Below are 23,171 nucleotides of genomic sequence, written 5' to 3'. Positions count from 1 at the left end.
CCAGGGGTGGCACCACCCACAGTGGGCTGGGCCCTCCCACATCACTCATCAAGAAGATGCCCTTCAGACATGGCCACAGGCCAGTCCAATAGAGGCAATTTCCCGATTGAGGCTCCCTCAACCCAGGTGTGTCAAGTTGACACTAAAGCTATCCAGCACAGCATGTCTGTGAGGAACTTTCCAGAAGAGATGAGCACTTTGAGTCCGAGACTGAGTAAAGACTTCTCTCACCAATGTTGGACATCACCCAAGCCACTGAGAGCCTGAAATATATGAAAAGGCAGAAGAGTGAGTCGATTTCTGTCTTGAGATGAGGAGTCCATTTTCTATGGGGATCACACACCAGAGATGCTGGGCTTCAGGCCGTCAGCCTCAGGCTGGGGAACTATGCTGCTGGGTCTGAGATGGAATCACACCTCTCATTCTGATGGGGCTCTGTGCTGGTTAGTTTTTCCCACTTGACACAAATTAGAGTCACCTGAGAACGGGGTACCTCAGCTGAAGAACTTCCTCCATCAGACTTGCCTTTGGGTATGTCTGGGGGACATTTTCTTGATTGCCAGTTGATGTAGGAGGGCCCAGTCCCCTGTGGGTGGTGCCATCCCTGGACAGGTGTGTCTGGGCTGTGTAAGAACAGTAGTTGGGCAAGCCAGGGGAACAAGCCAGTAAGCAGCGCTCCTCCACAGTCTCTGCTTCAGCTACTGCTCCAGGTTCCTGCTTTGACTTCCTCTGATGATGGACTAAAACCTATAAAGCAAATAAATCCTTTCCTCCTCGAAGTTGGCTTTGGTCAGTGTTTTATCACAACAGAAAGCAACTAGGACAGGCTTCGCCTTGCAGACTCCACAGTGCCAAGAACCGGCTCCCACATAAATCTCCCACTGGTTCTCTTGCTCTGGAGATGTGAGATGGAGTGTGATGCTTAATCTTCATCATTGACTGGATTTAGAATTGCCTAGGAGACACATCTTCGGGTGCATCTGTTAGAGTATTTCTAAGAGTTTAAACATGGACGGCAACATGGGCTTGGGTTCAACTGAATCAAAAGGGGAAAATGAGGCTGGCAGCTGAGCACCAATACTTCTGTCTCTGCTTCCTGGCTTGGGAGCAGTGTGACCCACCACCTCGCACTCCTGTTACTACACTGTCCCTCACACTGTGAGCCAGTAGAAACCTTTTGTCACCTAAGTCGTTTCTGTCAGATATTTTGTCCCAGTGAAGAGAAAAGTACAAGATACACTGAGGAAATCTCTATAGCATCATGAGAAAAAGAAACATCAGAACAAAGAAAGGACGCCGTGCAAGCTGGTGTGGCGATGAAACTGGGACCCCAGTGCTGGGGAGGCAGAGGGGTTAGTGTCACAGGTCAAGGTTGGGCTGGTCTCATGCAGGAAGCTCCAGGTCAGCCAGGCTACATGCTGAGAGATTGTCTCAAAACAATAAGACCATCAATCAGCATCTTCAAAGACTAGATGCGGCCACGCAGAGTCTCAGAAATACTGTGCTAGTGGCTGTTAGAGTTAATTTAGACAGTATACACTTTATGGCAGTAAGAAGGGGCTATTAGTCTTTCTGTACCAGCACCTAGCTCCATAGGAGCTACCCAATAGTTAAGATACTTAAAAAAAAAAGAGCGAGGGGCCGGGTGTGGTGGTGCACACCTTTAACCACAGCACTCGAGAGGCAGAGGCAGGTGGATCTCTGTGAGACTGAGGGTGCCTGGTCTACACAGCAAGTTCAGGCCAGCTGGGAATACAAAAAAAGCAAATGAGCCTCAGGAGTTACTGTGTGATGGCACAGTGCAGGCACAGGCATTATTCTGAGATGTACTGGGAGATGGGCATGAGTAGCCCATAAAGGAAGATCAGGAAATGGTGCTGAAGTGGGAAGAACATGGGGTTAGTATTGCTAACCCAGAGAGCGGTGACGCCAGAGACAAATGAAGAAAGAGGCAGAAGCCACTGGGGTTTCTACGTGAGGGAGGCTTGGGGGTTATTCTTTAAGGCATTAGCTAATAAAACAGACACATGAGCTGACAGGTACCCACAGACCTCTGCTTTCACCCACACAAGGTTTAACAATGGATCTCAAAGAGGATATTTCCAAGCACCAGCAAAACTCACTGCACTGCAGCTAACGCTGACTGCTGCTGGCCTGCACGCCTGGTCGGGTGCACCCCAGTCCACACCACTCTTTTGTCTCTTCAGAGCCCGCTTCCCCCTTGTGGAAAGCGCTGAGCTACTCACACACATTGGTTCCACCAAACAGGCTGTGAAAGTGCTGAAAGAGTTTACACTGGCTGGTAAGCCAGTTCTAGCCTGCACCTCCCCATGTATCTGTGCTTCCCCAGCTGTTCCAGGTGTACCATCCAGAAGACAAAGGAGGAATCGGTGCCATGGGGGACCCACCAGACCCTGTTCCTACTGGGAAGCATTGGTCAGTGGGTGGGCACAGTCAGTAGTAGCTTAGCATGTCTGTCACCTGGTTGTTCCCGGCAGCTACTGGAGTTTACCACTGCTGACCAGCCTTCAGGGGGCACCCATCTCTGGCCTCAGACACTCACTGATATTCCTGTCTTTCCACATCTTAAACTATTTGGTTTTATGACAGTGTCTTGTGTGACCTTCAGAGTTCGGCTTTTGCCGTAACCTCTAACCTCTTTCCTGTGGAGGGTCCCAACAACACCGACTCTCAGTCTCCCAGTTTTGTCTCCCTCTGATCCTGGCATGACTGGTTATCAACTCCCCCAAACATCACTCCTGCTCCCTTTCCTGGGCCCCACAGTAGCTGTTTATCATGGGGTCTAAAGATCGAATTCTTGGGGGCTCTTTGATTACCTAAAATGTAGACCCAATAAAGGGGGAGGAAGATTGTAGTCTAGAAGACTTCCATCCTTCAAAAGCCAATTTCCTAAATGAGCCTCAAATCAATCAGAAGAAAATCAGGAGCATCGTTTTTACCGTGGTTTCTTCATAGTTTCTGCCTAAGCTAACAAAGCATCTGAGGTGTCAGGAGCCGATCCTCAACAGGGGACTCCTGCGATGGCCAGAGTTTGGCTGTGACTCAAGATAAGCATTTGATTCTGGCGTCTGTTGAAAGGAAATAAAAAGGCACAAAATCTCTTACCCAATACGGCTTATATTAGAATAAATTGATTACCCGAAACCTAACACGATCAGAGCTGGGCCAAAACCCTGGTGAGCAACATTTGTTGACATAACCCAAGGTCTGATCAGCTATTCCTGACAAGTGATGACTTAACAAGTGTTCACATTCATTTCTGTTCCTTCAGTCAAGTGGAGGGAATAAAGAGAGAGAAGACCCCCCAGAGGGAAGGAACCAGCACCATCAAGCTTCATTCTTTTTCTTTCTATTAGTTTAGGAAAACCTCAGTATCCTACTGAAAGTCACTGTTTATCCAGCCCCCAAACTCCTGACTTACTAGAATGTTCCTTAGAATGAAAATATCAGATAAAGAGATTCAAATTCATTGGTGAATATGACCTACATATGACCACTGGATGTGCTGCCTAGACTCCAGTGGACACATTTACACTGAAGGACACTGGGCACAAACACCTGAATGAATAGGACTCAGCATGTGTGGCAGAGTGCACAGGGTTTGGTTGGGGGAGTCATGGATCGGGAGGGGGTATGGATGTGAGTGGGAAATGTTGTATAAAATTTTAAAAGCTCATTAAAAAAAGAAAAGAAAAAAGAAAAAGATAAACATGGTGAACTCAAAGACACCTGGAACACCTTTAGGACAGATCAATGGCTTACTGACGGACCATAAGCTAAAAAGTTCAGCAGTCTGGAGCACCAGAAACTAAGTTTTTAATTCTGTTTCTCAAAATAATGTCTTTCCTCATTTTTCCAAGATTGATTTTGTTTTAAAAAAAATTGCTATGAGTTGATTGTCTACCTAATCTTGAACACGCTTCATGAAATTCCCTGAACTTCTGAGTTTCTATAAAATTCTACAACTGCCCAAAATAGTAATTATCACAGGTGCTTAGAATTAATCATATAACTTCTTTTCTTTTCCTTTGTTTTGACAGAATAGATCAGGCTATGTAACCCTGGCTGCCTTGAACTCACTATATCAACCAGCATGGCCTCAAACTTGAAACAATCCTCCTGCCTCTGCCTCTCAAGTGTTGGGATGACACACCATCAAAGTGTGATGCGTGAAAGATAAATTTGTCAAAGCGGAATTCATGAAAACTAAAACCTTCTGCTCTGCAAAGCTACATTGAGACTGAAACAATAAAGCCACAGACTGATAATGTATTTGTAAATACATGTCTGATAAAGGGGCTCTATTGAACATGTGCAATTTTTAAAACTTAATAAAAAAATACACAATGCAATTTTAGAATGAGGAAAATATGGCAAAAAGCATATAAAAAGATGTTCAGCGTCATTTGTCATTAGAAAATTTCAAGTTAAAGCAATAATGCGGTATCATTATAAATGTACTAGAATGGCTAAATCCAAAAGGCTGACACTACCAAGTGCTGACAGGGTGTGAACCCATGCACTATTGGGAAGAAGACAAAATGGTACAGCTCTTCGAAACACTGTATAGTGGTTTCATGTAACTCTAGACATAATCTTACTATAAACTCCAGACATTATTTGCTCAATGGATCTGAAAAATGTATGTCCCACAAAAACCTATCCATCGACTTTTATAGCAGCTTTATTTAGAATCACCAAATGTAGACGCAACCAACATGTCCATCAGTGGACAGGCAAGCTGCATATTACACCCGGATGCTGGAACACCATCTGGGCATACAGAGACATGAACGCTCAAGCCATAAAAGGAGGGAAACTAAACGCAAGGGGTCTGTGTATGTGTAAAAGGCCTTCAGACTGTGTCCTTTCAGCTGGATGACCCCTGTGGTTGGATGTACCTTGACCTCTGGAGGTTCGTGTGTGGGAAGCTCACTCATTGTAGCAGTGTGAGAAGTGATGAGGTGATGGGACCTTTCAGAGGTGGGCCTGCTGGGAGGTCCCAGCTCAGGAGTATAGCTGCCTAGGGAGGGATTATGGTAATGCTTATGGGGCTCTGAGTCCATTCTCACAGGACAAAGTGTTGAGAGGGAAACCAAGCGCTGCATCACTCTGGCTTCCTGCCTGGCCATGTGGTTTCTCATCACCACCTGCCTTCTTGCCATTATGGGGCTGACATGAAGCCCTCAACAGTGCTGAGTCAGTGCCAATATTATGCCTCTTTCTTTCCAAAACCATGAACTCCATTAACCTCTTCTCTTTATAGTTTGCCAGGCTCCATGATTCTGATATAGTAACAAAAATATGGACTAATACAACTAACTAGAAAATGCAAAATTACAAGCTCAAAAGTATCAGTGACTACCAGAAATTCAGAGCTAGGGAAGAGACACAAATAGGCAAATCACTGAGAGTTTCATGGAAATGAAACTATTATTTTATTTAAATACTTTATTTTTTATTTAATTTTATGTGTATGAATGTTATGCCTCCAAGTATGTAAGTGTACCCATGTTGTGCAGTGCCCACGGAGGCCAGAAAAGGGCACTGGATCCCCTGGAACTGGGGTTATGGACAGTTGTTAGCTGCCATGTGGGTTTTGGGATCAAACAGGATCTTCTGCAAGAGCAGCCAATGCTCTTAACCACTGAGCCATCTCTCCAGCCCCTGGCTTTATTTTTAATTATGTGTATATGTATGTGTCTGTATGTGGGTATGTGCACTTGAGTACAGTACCCACAGAGGCCAGAAGAGTTGTGAGCTACCTGATGTGGGTGCTGTGAACTGAACTTGGGTCCTCTGCAAGAGCAGCACAGGTCTTAACCACAGAGCTGTCTCTCTAGTCCCAGTGAAGGTATTCTTAATGATGCTATAATAGTGGGTAATACCATGTGCTTGTCAAGAACCCAGTGAAACTTACAATACACAGGATAGATTTTGAAGTATACGGGTGTTTTTCTGTTTATCATTTAAAGAGGGCAGGAGTTTCAGGGAAAGAATACAGACTGTGAGAAGAAACTAGCTTACAGGTGTATGAAACAGCCTCATCACAGAGGGGGCAAAGTGGTGGGGAAATTAAAAACTGTAGAAATGGGGTCTGTACGACGAAAGGGGGAAGGAAGTGCATGTGGAACCTGTCACAGCTGTCCCTGGAGACTGGTGTGCACGCTCCTGATGCTGCTGTATAGGCATTGGCTGGAAGTAAGCAAACAAACAGAAGGTGGCAAGAGAAAGTTTCGTCCTGTGGGGCAGGAGAGTACAGATGAGTAAGGGAAGGGAGCTGCCATGGCCGGGGCTGAGAGCACTACACTCACTTGACATAGACAGAGGTGGCTTACACAGAGAGTACATGCAATCCATTCCCATGCTTTGTCTGAAATGTCACCTGAGCACACACAGAGCACCCAGACCTCAATCTCTAACACCACAATTCAACAAAAGAAACAGAGGCTCCTGGAAGAATGGCTGATTCTAGGACAGCAACAAAAAGTATACTAAACCGCCCTGCCCCACATGAGGTCAGAAAGCAAAGGGTTCAAGGAAAGAAAACATCACACACAGAAATGCCAGGGGGAGAGGAGAGAGAGAGAGAGAGAGAGAGAGAGAGAGAGAGAATATACCATACACATTCTCAGAAAACACCATACACACAGAGAGAAAAGAAGCACCATACACATTTAGAGAGACAGAGTCACAAACATATATACTCACACAGACACACATACACATACAGAGACATACACACTGAGATTCGAATATATACACATGCAGAGATACACATGTACACACAAATACACAAATATATAGACACACATATATTGACACATACACACTTAGAGAGACACAGACCCACACATATATACATGCAGACATACACATATACACACACACAGAAACAAACACACACATACACATACACAGATACATAGACACACATAAACACACATATACAAACACAGACTCACACAAACATACACAGAGACACACAGACAAGTGTACCTCTCATCACTCATCAAAGAAACTTCCTTATGCAACACATATTGACTATTACAAAGTTTTTCAACTGGTCAGCATCAAGAATAAGTGTCTGTGAGGTGTTGTGTTGGTCTGAATGAGAATGTCCCCATAGACTCAGGGTTCAGAGATCCTGAGGCCAGACAGCAGGAAGTAGGGGCATCCCTGCATGAAGAAGGCCCTGGCAGGCCATTGTGTGAAGTTGTGAAGGTGAAGCCTGGTTGATAGTGGAGGCCCCAAGATGTTCAAGATGCCAGAGTCATAAGACATCTGCCAAGAACGGCTGTATAAACTGGTACCAGCCCAAAGGAGAGATGTGTGTTTCATGCAACAAAGCTGGTAGGCTGAGCCATCTAAGGCCTTTGGAAGTAAAGTCCCAGAAGTCAGGCATGGAGCTACTGGATTTTGTGTTTGCTCTTCTGTTTACAGTCTTGTTTTGGTCTAGAATTTCTTCACTGTCATTCCTCCCTTTTGGAATGGGAATGGATTTTTCCTTTCTATTATATGTTGGAAGGATGGAATTTGTCTTTTGATTTTGCAGGGGTTACAGTTAAAAAGATTGTCGTGGGTCTCAAGAGACTTTGGACTTTGGATTTTGGGATAGTACTGAGACTGTAAAGACTATGTAGACTTTTGAAGGTGGACTGAATGCATTTTATATGGTCATGAGCCTACAGGGGCCAAGGAATGAAATGTGGTGGTTTGAATGAGAATGTATTTGGGCATTTTGTCCCTAGTTGATGGTGCTATTTTGGGAGGCTTTAGGAGGTATGGCCTTGCTGGATGCAGTACCTCACTAGGGACAGGATTTGAGAGCTCTTAAGTCTTGCTGGATTTCCAGTCTCTCTCTACTTGTGCCTGCTTGAAGATGGGATCACTCGGCTTTCTGTTCCCGCCTCCTTCTCCCATGCTTCCTTGGCCATTAAGGACCCTACTCATGGAACCATAAACCAAATAAACTCTTCCTTCTAAATAAGTGGTCTTGGTCATGGTGTTTTATCACAGCAACAGGAAAGCAACTAATACAGGTGCCCAGCGCTAACTGACACATCTACAATGCAACCTCTACACCAAAGGCTCAGGGAACAGAGCAGAAAAGAGGGAAGGAAGAATATTACTGCACCTCTCAGCTCTCCTCAGTGAAGCGTCCTCATACAACAGGTGGTGATCAACCTAGAAAGTCACAACTGGCCAAAATACAGAAAATAAGGGACTGTAGAGTGCTTATCCCTCAATAGGACACCTGTATCAAACCTCTGCCACCCAAATCTTGGGGAACACTGTGGAAGAGGGGGGTGGAAGGATTGTAAGAGCCAGAGGTGGTGGATGACCACCAGAAAAGCATTCCAGACAGCTAGGCAGTCACTCATATGAACTCACAGCAATGGTGACAGCGTGCACCAGTCCCATGTAAGCTCAAGCCAGACACAACCCCAGCACAGAAGCAGGGAAATGGGCAAGAGGCCCCAACATTAGCTAAGAAACTACTGGCAACCAATAACTGCTGGGAGAGGCAGAGTCCGTTTTCTTTAAGGGTGTGATGTTAGATAGGTTAACCAGGCTCCAGTAGATGGACACACACTGAAAGACATTTGGGGACACAAACTTGACTTGATAGGCCTAAATATATATGACAGAGAACATGAAATCCAGTGGGGGTGGGGCTATAAGAGTAGTGCATGCAGATAGGGGAGAGGGTCTACATATGATCAAAATATATTGTATGAAATTTAGCTGGGTATGATGGCACATGCCTTTAATACCAGTATTTGGGAAGCAAAGGCAGGCGGATCTCTGTGAGTTCGAGGCCAGCTTGGTCTACATAGCTAGTTCCAGGCCAGCTGGGGACACGGGGAGACCCTGACTCAAAAAGACCAAAAAAAAAAAAAAGGACCAAATACATACATATGAATACATACATACATACATACACACACACACACACACACACACACACACACAATGAATGAGTTAATACATACAGATGAATGAGTTAATAATTGCCATCTTGGGGGCTGGAGAGATGACTCAGCAGTTAAGAACACTGGTTGTTCTTATAGAAGACCCAGGTTCGAATCCCAGCACCCACATGGCAGCCAACAACTGTCCATAACTCCAGTTCCAAGAGATCTGACAGCATTTTCTGACTTCTGCGGGCATTGCACTACACGGATGCACTTACCTGCATGCAGGCAATACACTCATACACATAAAATAAAAATAATAAATTAAAAAAAAATAATTGCCATCTTTAATGAAACATAATTTGATAGAGAACTTGCTATAAATGAATAGGTACAAGTACCACTCTGAGCATTGAAGCTCTCAAGAGAGAACTTTCCTTGACCTCAGAACAGGTACCGTGAAATCAACGCAATTCTCCCCCAAATGTACTGCACTCCTGCTGAGCAACCTTGGAATAAATATTTAAATCAAATCCTGAGGCTCCCACTGGACACACCACCCCAGGCAGGGGTCAGGGGACATCCTGTGTGGCTCCCTCAAGGGAAGGGCTGATTTGCATACTCTGTTCCCAGCCAGCCCCTTCTCAGGGTTGAAGGGTCCAGGGCACACACAGAACAGGGTCACGTCTTGTTAGAAATGGAAATATGGGCTTCAGTTTTTTGTTTTTTTTTTATCTTGAAGTATTAGCATCAAGCTTGACAAGCAGGTTATCATAGAGGGGGGAAGTATGGTTTGTAGAATCTATCACTAATCCAAACAACATCTAGCAGAAATATGAAAATTTTTAAAATATGAATTAAAATATTTATTCATGCATTCATTTTTCTGGTTTGGGGGCATAAGGTCTTGCTACATAGCCTGTGATTGTCTAGAACTTATCATGTAGCTCAGGCTAGTCTCAAAACTCATAATCTTCCTATCTCAGCCTCCAACTGCTAGGATTAGAGGCGTATACCACCACAGCCATCTCACAATATTTGTTACCACCAAATATATCAGACAGTCTCACGGCCTGCATCAGTCAAGGCCCAGACAGGAGACAGAAGTGTTGCTAGTAGCTCGTCAGGAATCAGCATGGAAACTGCCTGGCTTTCATCCTGGAACTTTCTGTGATTCCATCCTTTTTAAAACAGTATTTTACATACTCACCATCTGTCAGTTGACACAGTTGTGTGCAGATGTGGATGTTTGCTGGCTCTGATACCAGCCAGGGCTAAGGCTGATAAGTTAGTTCACCTGTGTCAAACTCAACCCCTTCTTGGGTCCTCCTAGGAGAGAGAAAGCAACCGTAGTGCAGATGACAATCATAAACAAATCTTTGCAGGCTGGGCTCTGGGCTCCAACTGGGGACATAAAGATGTGTAGGACTGTGCCAGACATTTAGATCCTCACCCAGAGCCTCTTTGTATTCCAAAAGAAATTAGGAAATAGAAACTCGTTCAAGAAAATGGGTTTTAGTTTGGACAATTAAGTATGGGGGCAGGGAGACATCTAATTCCCTCCTCACTGTGCGTGTGGCTATTTACAGTTCCTAGAAAACCACTAGACAAAGGTCAGAAGCTGTATAGCTTTAACTGGAGGGTGGAGAAGGTACCTGGGTCCCCCATTGCCTCCATTGTTTTTGTCTCTGCTATACAGTGTTTTAATCAAGTCTGAACCAGAGGAAAATGGAGTAGACACTCCTTCTTAAAAATCCCCATTTTTGACAGAGAAAAGAATGTCAGGGTTTTTCTGGCATGGTCAAGGTGAGCTACCCCGTTCTGAGCCTGACAGTTCTGTCTCCAGGTCTGCTGCTCTCAGAGGTGTAGGTTAGAAGCCTTTTTTATGTTTTCTTCCGAGGTGAGCCTCAGTTCCAACTCCTACATGCCTGTTAACAAGTCATTTTGCAAGTGCTAAAAGGTGATTATGACTGTCTGACAGCAAAAGGGAAGGGCATAGATGGCTCTGTCCTTAAGACTACAAATACCGCCTCTCCTTCCGGGTCTTCAGCATGGAATCACTGTCTCCCAAGTCTTCAAATCCAGATGAAGCAGGAAGAGACCCATAAATAAACCCTGCATTGTGGGTTGGAGTGACTGGCAAAGGAGCGGTTACCAGGACACCCTAAGAGGATCCAGCAACCAAGCAGGTGGTCAAGGAAGATTGTGCACAGAAAGTGAGGCTTACACTAGGCTTGAGAGGATGAGGTGGGGTTAGGAAGCAGTCCAAGGAAGAGAGGGTCTTTTGGAGGACTCACTAAGAATGGGTGGATTGGGGAATACAAACCATGCAATTATGTTGGAGTGAATGTTCTAAGATTTAGTTGAATAAAATGTGTTGAAACCCATCTGACACTGGAGTTTTCTTCTTAAAAACCCTAAGGACAAGCCGGGAGTGGTGGCACACGCCTTTAATCCCAGCACTTGGGAGGCAGAGGCAGGCAGATCTTTGTAAGTTCAAGGCCAGCCTGGTCTACACAGTGAGTTCCAGGACAGCTGGAGCTATAGGGAGACCCTGTCTCAAAAAGACCAAAACAAACAAACAAACAAAAAAAAACATAAAAAAAAAAACCTAAGGACAATTACATTGCTGCTTTCTACCTGGAAAAATCTATATATAGCTTTTGAGCAATTACAGTCCAGTGGGTTATTTTTTAATTAATCATTCAACCATTGGTGGATTGATAACACTTAAAGAAGCTTCTTCCGTGCTGGGCACTCTGCTAGGAAATATCAAGTCCATGCTGCATACAGGCAAACAGCAATAAAAAAGGAAGGCAGAACACAGACCAGGAAATGGGGAACAACATGGGTAGGGGTGACTTACTGTCTTGTGGCCTGGAATGCTGTTTCAGCAACTTAAAAACTTAAGCCAGAAGGGCTGGAGAGATGGCTCAACAGTTAAGAACACTGGTTGTTCTTGCAGAAGATCCAGGTTTGAATCCCAGCACCCACATGGCAGCTAACAGCTGTCCATAAGTCCAGTCCCAGGGGATCCAATAGCCTCTTCTGACCTCCACGGGCATTGCACGACATGGGTGCACTTACCTACATGCAGGCAATACACACATACACATAAAATAAAAATAATAAAAAAATTTTTTTAAGTTAAAAAAAAAAACTTAAGCCAGCGGAGTAGTGACACCCACCTGTAAACCCAGTATTCGGGAAGGGGAGGCAGGAAGATCACCATGAATTTGAGGCCTACTGGCTATGTGGGTTCCAGGCCAGTCTGGGCTGGAGAATGAGACCTTCTCTCAGAAGACTAAAACAAAAAGCTACCATTACATGCTTCAATGAAGCCAAGGTCAGTATTGTGCCAGAAAGGAGGAAGAGGAAGGAAGGAGAGGAGAATGGAGCTGGTTTAGGGGAGGAGAGGCAGCCAAGATGGCAGCAAGCCAATGGATGTGGGAAGATCGTGGAAATGGACAGAGGGCAAGCACCAAACACTGGACTAGGGAAAGGACATGGAGAGAGGTGCAGACGGAGTCAGGGAGTTTTAGAGGATAAAATGAGCAGTCCTTGATGACTGGGGATGTGCAAGGTGTAAGACAGAAAGAGAAGTGAACAAGGATGTCTCCTCGGCTCCTGTCTTAAGGTAGCGTGGCCGGAAGCTCCATGACTGAACTGGAGGGAGGACATGAGAGGAGAGAGGAGGTCGTCTCTTAATGACAGGTGGTGGAATTACTGCCCAAGCTTTCACTGATGAGTATTCATCACTTCTATGACTTTTAAATGTACAAAAACTACACAATGTACAATATTTGAAATAGCGACATTTAGGATAAAGGTATTAAGCAGGTTTTGAGCCACGACTACGTAGGAATCACAGGCGGAATATTTTCTCGTTCCTATCGTGGATGTGTTTTTGATACATTTTGTACTTAGGAGAAGCAGCTTTGGGTTTTGTTAGTTTGCTTTTCTTGGTCGAGAGTCAAAGCCATTCTCAGGATCAACAACAAATAAGTCAGCCTGGTTGGGAACAGATGAGTCAGGGGTCCAGGACAAGGGAGAGGAAAATCAAAGGGAGCTGGATGGAAACTAACAGAGAAGCAGGGTCCAAATGTCACATTCGGTTAGCCTTGATAGCTGCACCCCTCCCTATGGAGAAAGGAGTTCCGGAACGCTTCCTGCCCCTCAGACTGAGGGACTAAACTGAGTACCAGGGAAGGAAAAATGGGGTGTGCAGAAAATGGTCAAGGTGCAGAGCCCAGCGTCCCTGAAATTAACCCTCCCTGTCCATGGCTTTATTTCAGGGAAGGCTTGACCTGGGTGGAGTAGGTCTTACAGGAAACATGAAAACTTTCGCATTGAACATCTGTAAAGGAACTTAAGTCTTTGTACCAATGAGGACTGGATTTTCTGTTTTGTTTTGTCTTTCTTCTCTGACCATTGCTTAGTCTTCCTGACCCATCATGAATCTCAGCTAAGTTCATTATCAATTACAAACAAGTCTTTTGACTCTAGGTCCCCTCCCACTGCCTCAGAGGTCCCCAAACTCTCTGGGCGTGTTCTGGGGAAAGGGGCTGGGTGGGAGGAAGCCCCATGGAGTAGAGGCACCACAGAGTGGATTCTATCCACACACACACACACACACACACACACACACACACACACACAGCTTCTGCATTCCCTTTTCATTGTATTTTGGAGAGTAGGAACCCTTTGAATTGGAAAAGTTTTTAAGTTTGGGGGATTTGTTTGTTTTGGGTTTTTTTTGTTGTTGTTGTTTTCTTGAGTCTTACTCTGCAGTCCTGGCTGGCCTGGAACAGTCGTGGCTGGCCTGGAACTTACTGTGGAGACAAAGCCTCTGCCTCCCAAGTGCTGGGATTGTAGGAAGGAGCTGCCATATCTGGCTAAATTGGGAAATTTTATATATGAACCCCGAAAACAAAAACTGTTTTCAAATGAGCGTCTTCTTCAAACTGTAAAGTAGCAATGATCAGGGCAGAGAATCCGTGGAAACCCTGGTGAACAGCCGTCTCTACAGGTTTATGTGCTAAATACCTTCACCTAAGGGTGAGTCAGGAAAAGTTACATGAGAAAGATGTCTTTTCAATAGCTCTACTACAAGTAAAAGCACTTTATAGAATTGGGCTGAGCTTGTAAACAGCATTTTCTATTTTCCCTACTACTATTACATTGGCTTTAAAAATGCAGCAGTTTGGACAAGCAAGGTGGCTCAGAGGGTGTGCTGGATACTGTTAGTGTCAACTTGACACACCCTGGAAGAAGGAACTTTAATTGGGGAATGTCTCCATCAGATTGGCCTGTAAGCCAATCGTGACCGTTGAGTGATGTGGAGGGTCCGGCCCACTGTGGGTGGTGCCACCCCTGGACATGGTGGAGGGAGAGAATCAGCTCCCAAAAGTCATCCTCTGACCTACACATGCATGCCGTGGCAAGTGTATGTGCAAACATCAAATACACACAAACACATGCACACACACACACACACATATACAATGAAATCTAAAAATTTAAATGGTACTCTGCTTTTCCAGTGACCAGTTCAGACTCTTCATCTGTCTTTGTACTTGATCTCAGTGGCACATAACCCTCTAACACTTTTCGGCTAACTTTCCCTCCAAAACTGTCACTCTGTCAAGTGGTTAACACTCTCCAAAATAATACGGCAGGGTTCCTGCCTACTGTTATTCGGAAGGCAATATGAAGGATTTATTTGAATATACTCATCCTCTGATTTTGCTCTGGTTTTTAAAGGCTGATAATGATTCCAGTAGATTGCCCATGTAAAGGGAAGGAATGTGGGGGAAGATGAGGTCTTAAAATTCTGACATATTGTATCTGAGGGTTGCTTTGAAAGCTCAGATTGTGTGTTAGGGTTTGGCTCTAAACTGCCACCCAAGGCCATGTGGAAAGACTTGTTTGCCAGCTGGTAGGCTTGGGGGACACAACTGTATGACAGAGGCTCTGCCTCAATCAGTGGACTAACCTAGTGACACCTTCAACAACTGATGGGCTGTTTGGCAGGTGACCAGAAGCAGAGAGGTAGGACCTAATAGAAAAGGATGTGTCCTTGGGGTGTGCCATCAGGACCCACGTCCTGTTCCTGGCCTCTTCTCTGCTGTTTCCTGCTGGGCTCTGTGAGGTGAGCGGCCTCCCCTGCCACATAGCTCTGCTGCCGTGACGCTCTACCTCACCTCAAGTCCAGAGGAACGGCACCCGTGGACCTTGGCCTGAAACCTCCGAGACCATGAGCCAAAATAAATCTCTTCTCCATTAAGTTGATTTTTCCAGGAGTTTTGTCACAGTAAGGAAAAGTGGATTCATGATTACTTAAAACTGATACACTACCATGCTTGAGAGTTGCAAAATGAGAAGCCTTGAAATATACAGAGGTGGAGCCAGTGTGGGCTTGGGCTCCGGGAAAGCCAGCCAAGGGAATCCGAGAGACTGTGATCCTGACCCCAGAATCACCAGATGTTCTTGCTCATGTGTGGGTCGCTGTGAGACTCCCTTGACATGCACATACAGCTTTAAAGCCACCAGCCTAATCACAGCTCTCCCGCTGCCTTCATCTAGTACTGCCCCTGGTCTTCAAGGCAGGAGAGATGGGCTAGTCCATCTCCATGAACTCACGATCTAGTTCTCTTGACCATGGTCCCTATGTGCCACTCCTTCGGTGCCACAAGTGATCATTTCCAAAAGGGGGAAAAGTACAAATGACTGTTCATATTGGCCAGCCATGTGCTCTGTTTTGGGGTGTCTGGAATCCAGCTTTTAGGATATAGTGTGGGGTGTAGAGAAAACTATTTCTCCTTCAGAATCTCATTTTTTAAAAAAATTTTATCAGCTTCAAAGTGATTGACAATAAACTATGTTGTTACAGGTTACACACACCTAAAGTTATTTGATCTTGGATCTTTGGTGATTATAAATTATGTTAAGTTTTGGGAATCATAATAGTAAAAAATTAAAGATCTGAATTAAGAGGCATTAGAAAATTATATACTTAAAAAGGTTTTAAATTGGGGCTGGAGGGATGGCTCAGTGGTTAAAAGCACTGGCTGCTTTGGCAGAGGATCCGGGTTCAGTTCCCAGCACCCCCATGGCAGCTCACAACTGTCCAAAACTCCAGTTCCATGGGACTGACGCCCTCTTCTGGCCTCTGAGGGCACTGCATACATGTGGTGCACTTACATACTTATACAGGCAAAAAACTCACATCAATTTTTTAAATTACATTTATTTGTGGGGGCTGTGCACATGCCATGGTGCCTATGTAGAGGTTCAAGGACAACTTGCAGGAGGGAGACAGTTTTCTTCTTCTATCATGTGGGTCCCAGGGATCAAATTCAGGTCACCAGGCTTGGCTGAAAGAATCTTCACCTGCTGAGCCATCTCACCAGCATGGTAATTACACACTTTCTCCATGTATTCTTCTGTGTAATTTACTTCCTATATAGCCTAAAAGCAGATGTTGTAAGCACATGCCCTAAACCAACCTTTCATGACAGACCTAGAGAAAGGAAAGCTGTTGAGCCACTGGGTTCCAAAGTGCTCTCTTACTGAGTAAAGGCTAAACTCAGAAAGGGTAGGTGCTGTCCAACAAAATCTCTGAAAACCACTTTTGCCGCCTTATTGGGGCATCTGTGGGTGAAGTAACAATTTGCCGTTAGAATTTGCTTTAAAGATTAACCTTCTGACATGACAAGAAGCCCAAGGCTGGTCCTGAAGTTTGAGAAAGTTGTCCAGGATCCCATCCCTTTCAGACTTTCTGAAGTGCTGCTCTTGGTGTTTTAAGAAATGCCTCATTTCTGGTCCCAGTTTGTTACTGGGGGAGGGGGTCATTATAACCAGACACAGTAAGAGAATATGACAGCCAAACTGCCTCATGCTAATTATCCTTGGAGGGGGGTAGAGTCAGTCCATGGTCCCTGAGCAAAATTGCTGCCAAGCATTTCAACAAAAGCAGGGCTGTTTTGACAAGGGAGCAGAAGTGACAGCTGGACAGGCAAGCCCCATCTCCGCACAGCAACAAAGTGTGGTCTCTCTGGGAACTATTGCGAAAACTGGCTAAATTTGGTCTAAATAATCTCTTTATAGACTATGATCCACTTTGGGAAATCACAGTAAAACTCTTCCAAACTCAGATACTCTCTTCTTAAATGAGTTTATGATCAACTCAAAGGAGAAAAATCATCTGATTTCATTTTATGTGTTGGAACAAGATTTAGGATGCATATTTGGGCTTCTGGTTTTTAAAACAGTTGGCAGAATTTGAGTAAATCTCAGTTAAGAACTTGCTTTGAGTTCTAGTCCCGCCATGAAACCACGTTAACCAAGTACAAGCTCAGGAACACCTGGTATTTCCATATGGAATTGACCTATACTTGTCTCGCAAGCTGAATATCCAACTTCTGGAAAGAAGAACAGGGAAAAGCCAAGATGTAGCTTAACTGTTTGGTCTGAGTCCTGGTTGTTTCAGAAAGAAACGGTCTCCAAACACAACGCACCCATCTAAACAATGGCACTTCTGGCCTTCCCCATCCTTCCAAGGAGAGGGACTGCCAGGTCACTCAGTGGGCGAACGGGTTCCTAGGTTTAATCCTCAATACAGAAAAAAAGAAAAGGTTACAAAATTATACAAATAAAAGAACAAAAGAATTCCAAACTGTGAGATCAAGATTGCTTTGAAGTAGACTTAACCTGTCTTGGTTTCCGAACGGTAGACAACCCAGTTTGCAGGGTTACTTACTATCAAGTGAGTAACACATTTGAAGTTGCAAGGATTTGGATTGGCAAATACGGTATTTTTACACATGAGCCTCTGGTACACATGAGCCTCTGTCCCCAAGGAGAGGAGAGTAAATATGGTAACCTTATTCATCTGTCAAGTTAGGGGGTATTTTGTGGGCTGGAACTCAAATCTAAACATGAACAGCAACAAAAAATGTGCAGAACCTGGGGACAGGCTTCCTTGTAGTCTTCTAAAACGTGAACAGACTAAGCAGGCCACCCCATGTACACACACACACCAGCATTACAGAACTGCCCTTAGCTAAAGCACCAGTTTACAAAAGACACCACTTTCCCTTCCCCACTGGAAGCAGCTGCCATCCAGGAAACGTGGCCAACAGGTCCACATCCCATTTCTAGTCTTGAAACCACTGTGCTACTCCTGGGGACTGGCACAAAAGAACAAGTGTGGGGCCCACTGAAAAAGTGGTTATGGGGAAGAAGAGTGTGCTTCCAGGAACCTCATTCTTAAAATACACTTACCACGAAGCTATGAATGAGTCTGTATGGTTGCTACATATCTAATTGCCATTTTGACATGTAATGAGCTAAATTATCTTTCTGCTTCAATTTAGGTACGATGTGCAATGTTGTTTCTATAAGGAATGTATTCTGAGTTCCAAAAACCAATTTATATTTGAACTTACAGAGCACCACTCATTTGTAAGTAAAATGGCAGTAACTGCTTTCTTTGGGTATTTTTAATGAGCGAAACAAAACACGAAAAACCAGTGTCTGGCTCATTTGAATGATCAGCAATTGAATGCAACGCAGAAATCTATAGTGATTAAACTTCTTTACAAAGTAAATAGTAGTATTCAGACTGATTTTCAGTTGTCTTTTAAAGGACAGAACTTGATCTGAAATTAGTGTATTATGTTGGAGGAACTGATTTAGCTAATAATTTTAGATACAGTATTTTTAAAAATTAGGGCTGCATAGCCTGGAGAGATGGCTCAGCAGTTAAGAGCACTGGCTATTCCTTACACAGATGGGGTTTGAATCCCAGCACTTCTATGGAATCCAACTCCCTCCTCTGTCCTCTGGGGGCATTGTACCACATGAAGTGCACTTACATACATGTAGACATAACACTCAGAGATTTAAAAAATTTTTTAAAATAGGTCTGGGAGATGGCTCAGTAGGTAAGAGTACTTGTTGCTCAAGCATGAGGACCTGAGTTCAAATTCCCAGCACCTTCATAAAATGCTGGGCATGGCAGTGCATGCCTGTAACCCCAGCATGGTGGGGGGCAGAGACAAGATCTCTGAGGCTTGCTGGCCACCAGCCCAGCTCTAGGTTCAGTGAGAGACCCTGTCTCAAGAATATAAGGTGGAGAAAGAGCAGGGCACCCAACATCCTCCTCTCACCTCCACACTTTACAGAGGCACACACACTTGCACATATTTATCACACATATACACCCACAATAATTCATGCAATTCACTACACAGAGAACCAACATTGTGAATTCAAGATCATATGTATAACTAAGTACTATTCAATTAATTCATCAGTGACTTAATGAAGGCACAAACTGGTAAATCATTTGCTCAAGATTGTATAGGGAGCCCAGGCTCTTGACTCACTTGTCCAGATTATGCTCATCTTGAATAATCAAAACCCTTGTATTTAAATTTTACAGATTTCCAAAAGCCTCTTTTAAAGGATTTATTTTGACTGCCTTATTAATACTGCTTCATTAATATTGCAGTTAGTAGTTACAAATGATGATTGGGAATGTATAGTCTAGTTATATTTTGAAAATTCAGTGTAAGTGATACCAGTCAGGTACCATCCTCCCCTGCTGAACGTATCTCAGCTCCATAGAGTAGAAAGCCTTCTTCCTTCATATCTGTACTATCAGGGTTATTCTGGAATGGCCCAGTTCTGGAGAAAGACAATCCGAAAGAAGTCTAAATACCTGTTACTTTTTGAGCAAACTCAACTTTCTGAGTACATGTGACGCTTTATATTAACTGCCAATTTGTCAGGGCCTTGCACTATCTTAGAGACAACTCTCTGGGCTTATTAGGTTAATTGAGATGGGAAGACCCACCCTACACATGGGCAGCGCCATTCCACTAGCTGGGGTGCCAGACTGAGATGAAAAAACCACTTGAGCATTGGCTTTCCTGCCTCTCTGCTTTCCCCATCATTATGGAATGTATTCCTTCAAACTGTGAGCCAAAATAAACCTTTCCTCCTGTAAGTAGCTTTTGTGAGGGTATTTTATCATGGCAACAGGAAAAGTAATACAAATACCATCTTTTTTCCTGTGAAGATAACCCTTATTTTACAAGGTTGATATGAAACACAATGTTGTTAACAAGGTATTCCCAAGTCTATGAGTCCATTCTACGAGCACCTGCTACTTAATCTCTGTCCACAAAAGGAGGCTGTAATGTCTGCCTCACACACACAAGGTTGGAGCAAACACAAAAGTACCTTGAGATGTCACTTCCCACACAGAGTCGTGGTGAGTTGTGGCTCTAGAAAGGCAGTTGTGGTTGGGAGTGGGCATGAACACTGACACCTTCTAGTCAGGGAACCTAGAACTCAGCCCCTTCCTCCAAAGGGAAGAAGGTTTATTCAAAGGAAAGAGGAAGAGATCACAGTCCAAGTAGCTCCACTACCAAGTCCACGTAGCCAGTATCCACTTTAGGAAATGACTGCATTCCCAGCCTCCACAAGTACATTGTCAAGGGCACAAGGCAGCCAACTAAGCTGACTGGTGCAGCAAACCTGTGACTGGTGGCAGCTGGTGCTCATCCCCATTTCTTTCATGGTGTATGGCTATCACCCAAATGATTCTGGAAGAAACTGGAAATCCAAAATAACCACCAATGTTCTGAGCACCTGGAAAAGTAACTTAAAAGCCCTTTGCAGACTCAAACCAGAAGGGAAGTGGGGGGGGGGGGGGGGAAATAGCCCTTGTGGAATTAGACAAAGTAGCCCGAGTTTTCCAGGTTCAAACACCTGAAAACTTGACAGCACCAATAAAACAGATCAATTGAAATCAAATGAGAAAAATTATGAATAAATCTTAAAGGTAACTGTGCCTGGGCCAGGAGTGGGGGACTCGAGGAATCAGGCTACACTTAAATGTCAGATTTTACTCCCTCATTGAAGATGTTGTCCCTCTGGACTCCTGACAACGGCCAGTAACACAAAAGGCAATTTCAGTTCTTCTAGTTCAAGGAAAAAGTTATCTTTGGACCACGCCCTCACTGTATAGCTAAGAATTGGACTCCCCAGATCTCTGGACATGATTCATATCAGCTGGGGTCCTGCTTGTGGCTCAACCAGTTTACAAGCCACTTGGGCTGAAGTGAGACATCTATTTTCATCCCATATGCAGCTCAGCTTGCGATTACACACTGCCAACTTGGAGCAATTCTGATTCTAAAGACCAGCCACTAGACAGGCGTTTTTAGGAGCAAGCGTCCATATTTAGAGACAGCTGCTAGTCCTTCAAATGGCAGGTTAACTTTCAGGTTCAGACGGTACAGAGAAGACACTGATCCACTCACTATAAACCAGTCACCCAGCCCATTCCAAGGCCCTAAAGCACAGCTTTTTAAGACTTTGGGTGACTGTGGGGGTCATAACACCTAGGCTTAGACTCAAAGACTATTACATGTTGTCAACTGTAGTGTTTTTATTTTACCTAAAAGTTTTCTGCTTTTATAGAAACAACGGTTTGTGAAAAGCAGGCTTCTGTTATTTTCCTAAGGTGTTTTTCTCAGCATGTTGGTATTACCATCAAATTGGTACTGTTTTTGCACTGATGTGAAGTTTTATTACAATTACTAATGTGTTGGGGCACACATCCCAGAGTACGTGGAGGTCAGAGAACAACTTTGTGCAGTCGGTTCTCTCTTTTCACATACACATAGGTTCTGGGGATTGGAACTCAGGTCACCAAGCTTCCATGGCAAGCACCTTTACTACTGAGCTATCTCACTGGCCCCAGTGCTATTTGCTATTTGAGTTTCTCTCTCTCTCTCTCTCTCTCTCTCTCTCTCTCTCTCACACACACACACACACACACACACACACACAAATGAATTCTGGCTTCAGATTGGGGCAGAATTTACATTTTCTGAAATGGCCTTAAATATACGCCACCTACTACTGCCTATGTATGTGAAGCATTCCCAACACAATGACTATAAAATCAAAGTATCAACTCTGAAAAGCACTGAAGGTGGTCTGCATCCTACAGTACCAGATTTTCAGCCAAGAGTGAATTTATGTAAAAAGATAAAGTCTCATTAGTATGCAAACTTGCTTTAAAAAAGATTAAAACTGTACATACCACCAAACAGTATTTTTGTTGGGGGAACTTGCACTGGGGATCAAACCCACATCCTTGAACATACTACAGGAGCGCTCAACACTAAGCCATATCCCTAGCCTAAAAACAAATCCCTTTATGGTTGATCAGTAAATATCTGATCTGTACAATCTACTTTATATGCCTAGACACTGGGCAGATTTCTAAGGTGAAAGGGGATCACAAATAGTTTTTGAAGCACTGACCTAGTGGACCTACTTTGTTCATTACAGTCTCATCATAACTTGAAGAACTCTTGGGGGCAGGGGAGTCTTCTAGTCTGCCAATTTTGAACCCCATAGAGCATGCTCAGAAATGCGCCCACCTCTGTAACCAGTGTTTTTCCAATAAAAGCCCTTTGCCTTTTGAACAGACATGGCTCTAAGAATTCTCTTCAATTCCCCCTTACACACTGCAAGTAATGAACCATTCTCCAGACTTTTATCTAGCTATAGTTATCAGCCCTGCACCCAAAGATGAACCAACCCATTGCACCTAGTTAGAGTTCCATGTTACAGGAGCCAGGGCACACCTCAGAAAAGATGAAGATGCTCTCAAGGACCCAAGAAACTAGTGCGCAACACCGACTGAGTGGAATCTTCCAGTGCCGAGAAACAACCTTAAAGCTGCTAGCCTGACTGGGCCATGCCCTTGGGCACATGGCAGTCTTGGGATAACTTGTGACTGTAGTAGACCACAACCCCAAACAACTGAAGGTATCACTTTCAGTAGATGTATACTAAACGGCTTAATGTAAATTATGTATTTCCAACAGTGGAGCCTCTATGGAAGAAACCATTTTTAAATGTTTGCCAAGGTTTGATTATGAATTTGAACTAAAAGAACCAATTATCTTCTAACTCATGTCCTGAAACTCTGACTGAAGGTGCACAAGGGCTGAGTCAAGTACTATAATTTGCTATGGGTCAAAATGCCTGCGTATTTTCAAGCCCTATCACAGACAGATGGAAACACCTCATACTTGTACCCTTGCTGATGTGATTTAATGAGCACAACATGCCAGGCACGGAGTTGGACATGTTCTGTCTTATGTTCAGTAAGTGTACTGGTATCATGTGTTCCAAGATATT

The sequence above is a fragment of the Nannospalax galili genome, unplaced genomic scaffold, assembly GCF_000622305.1.
Source record: "Nannospalax galili isolate Female #2095 unplaced genomic scaffold, S.galili_v1.0 scaffold648, whole genome shotgun sequence".
NCBI classification, from domain to species: Eukaryota; Metazoa; Chordata; class Mammalia; order Rodentia; family Spalacidae; genus Nannospalax; species Nannospalax galili.
This window is presented reverse-complemented; position numbering follows the sequence as displayed.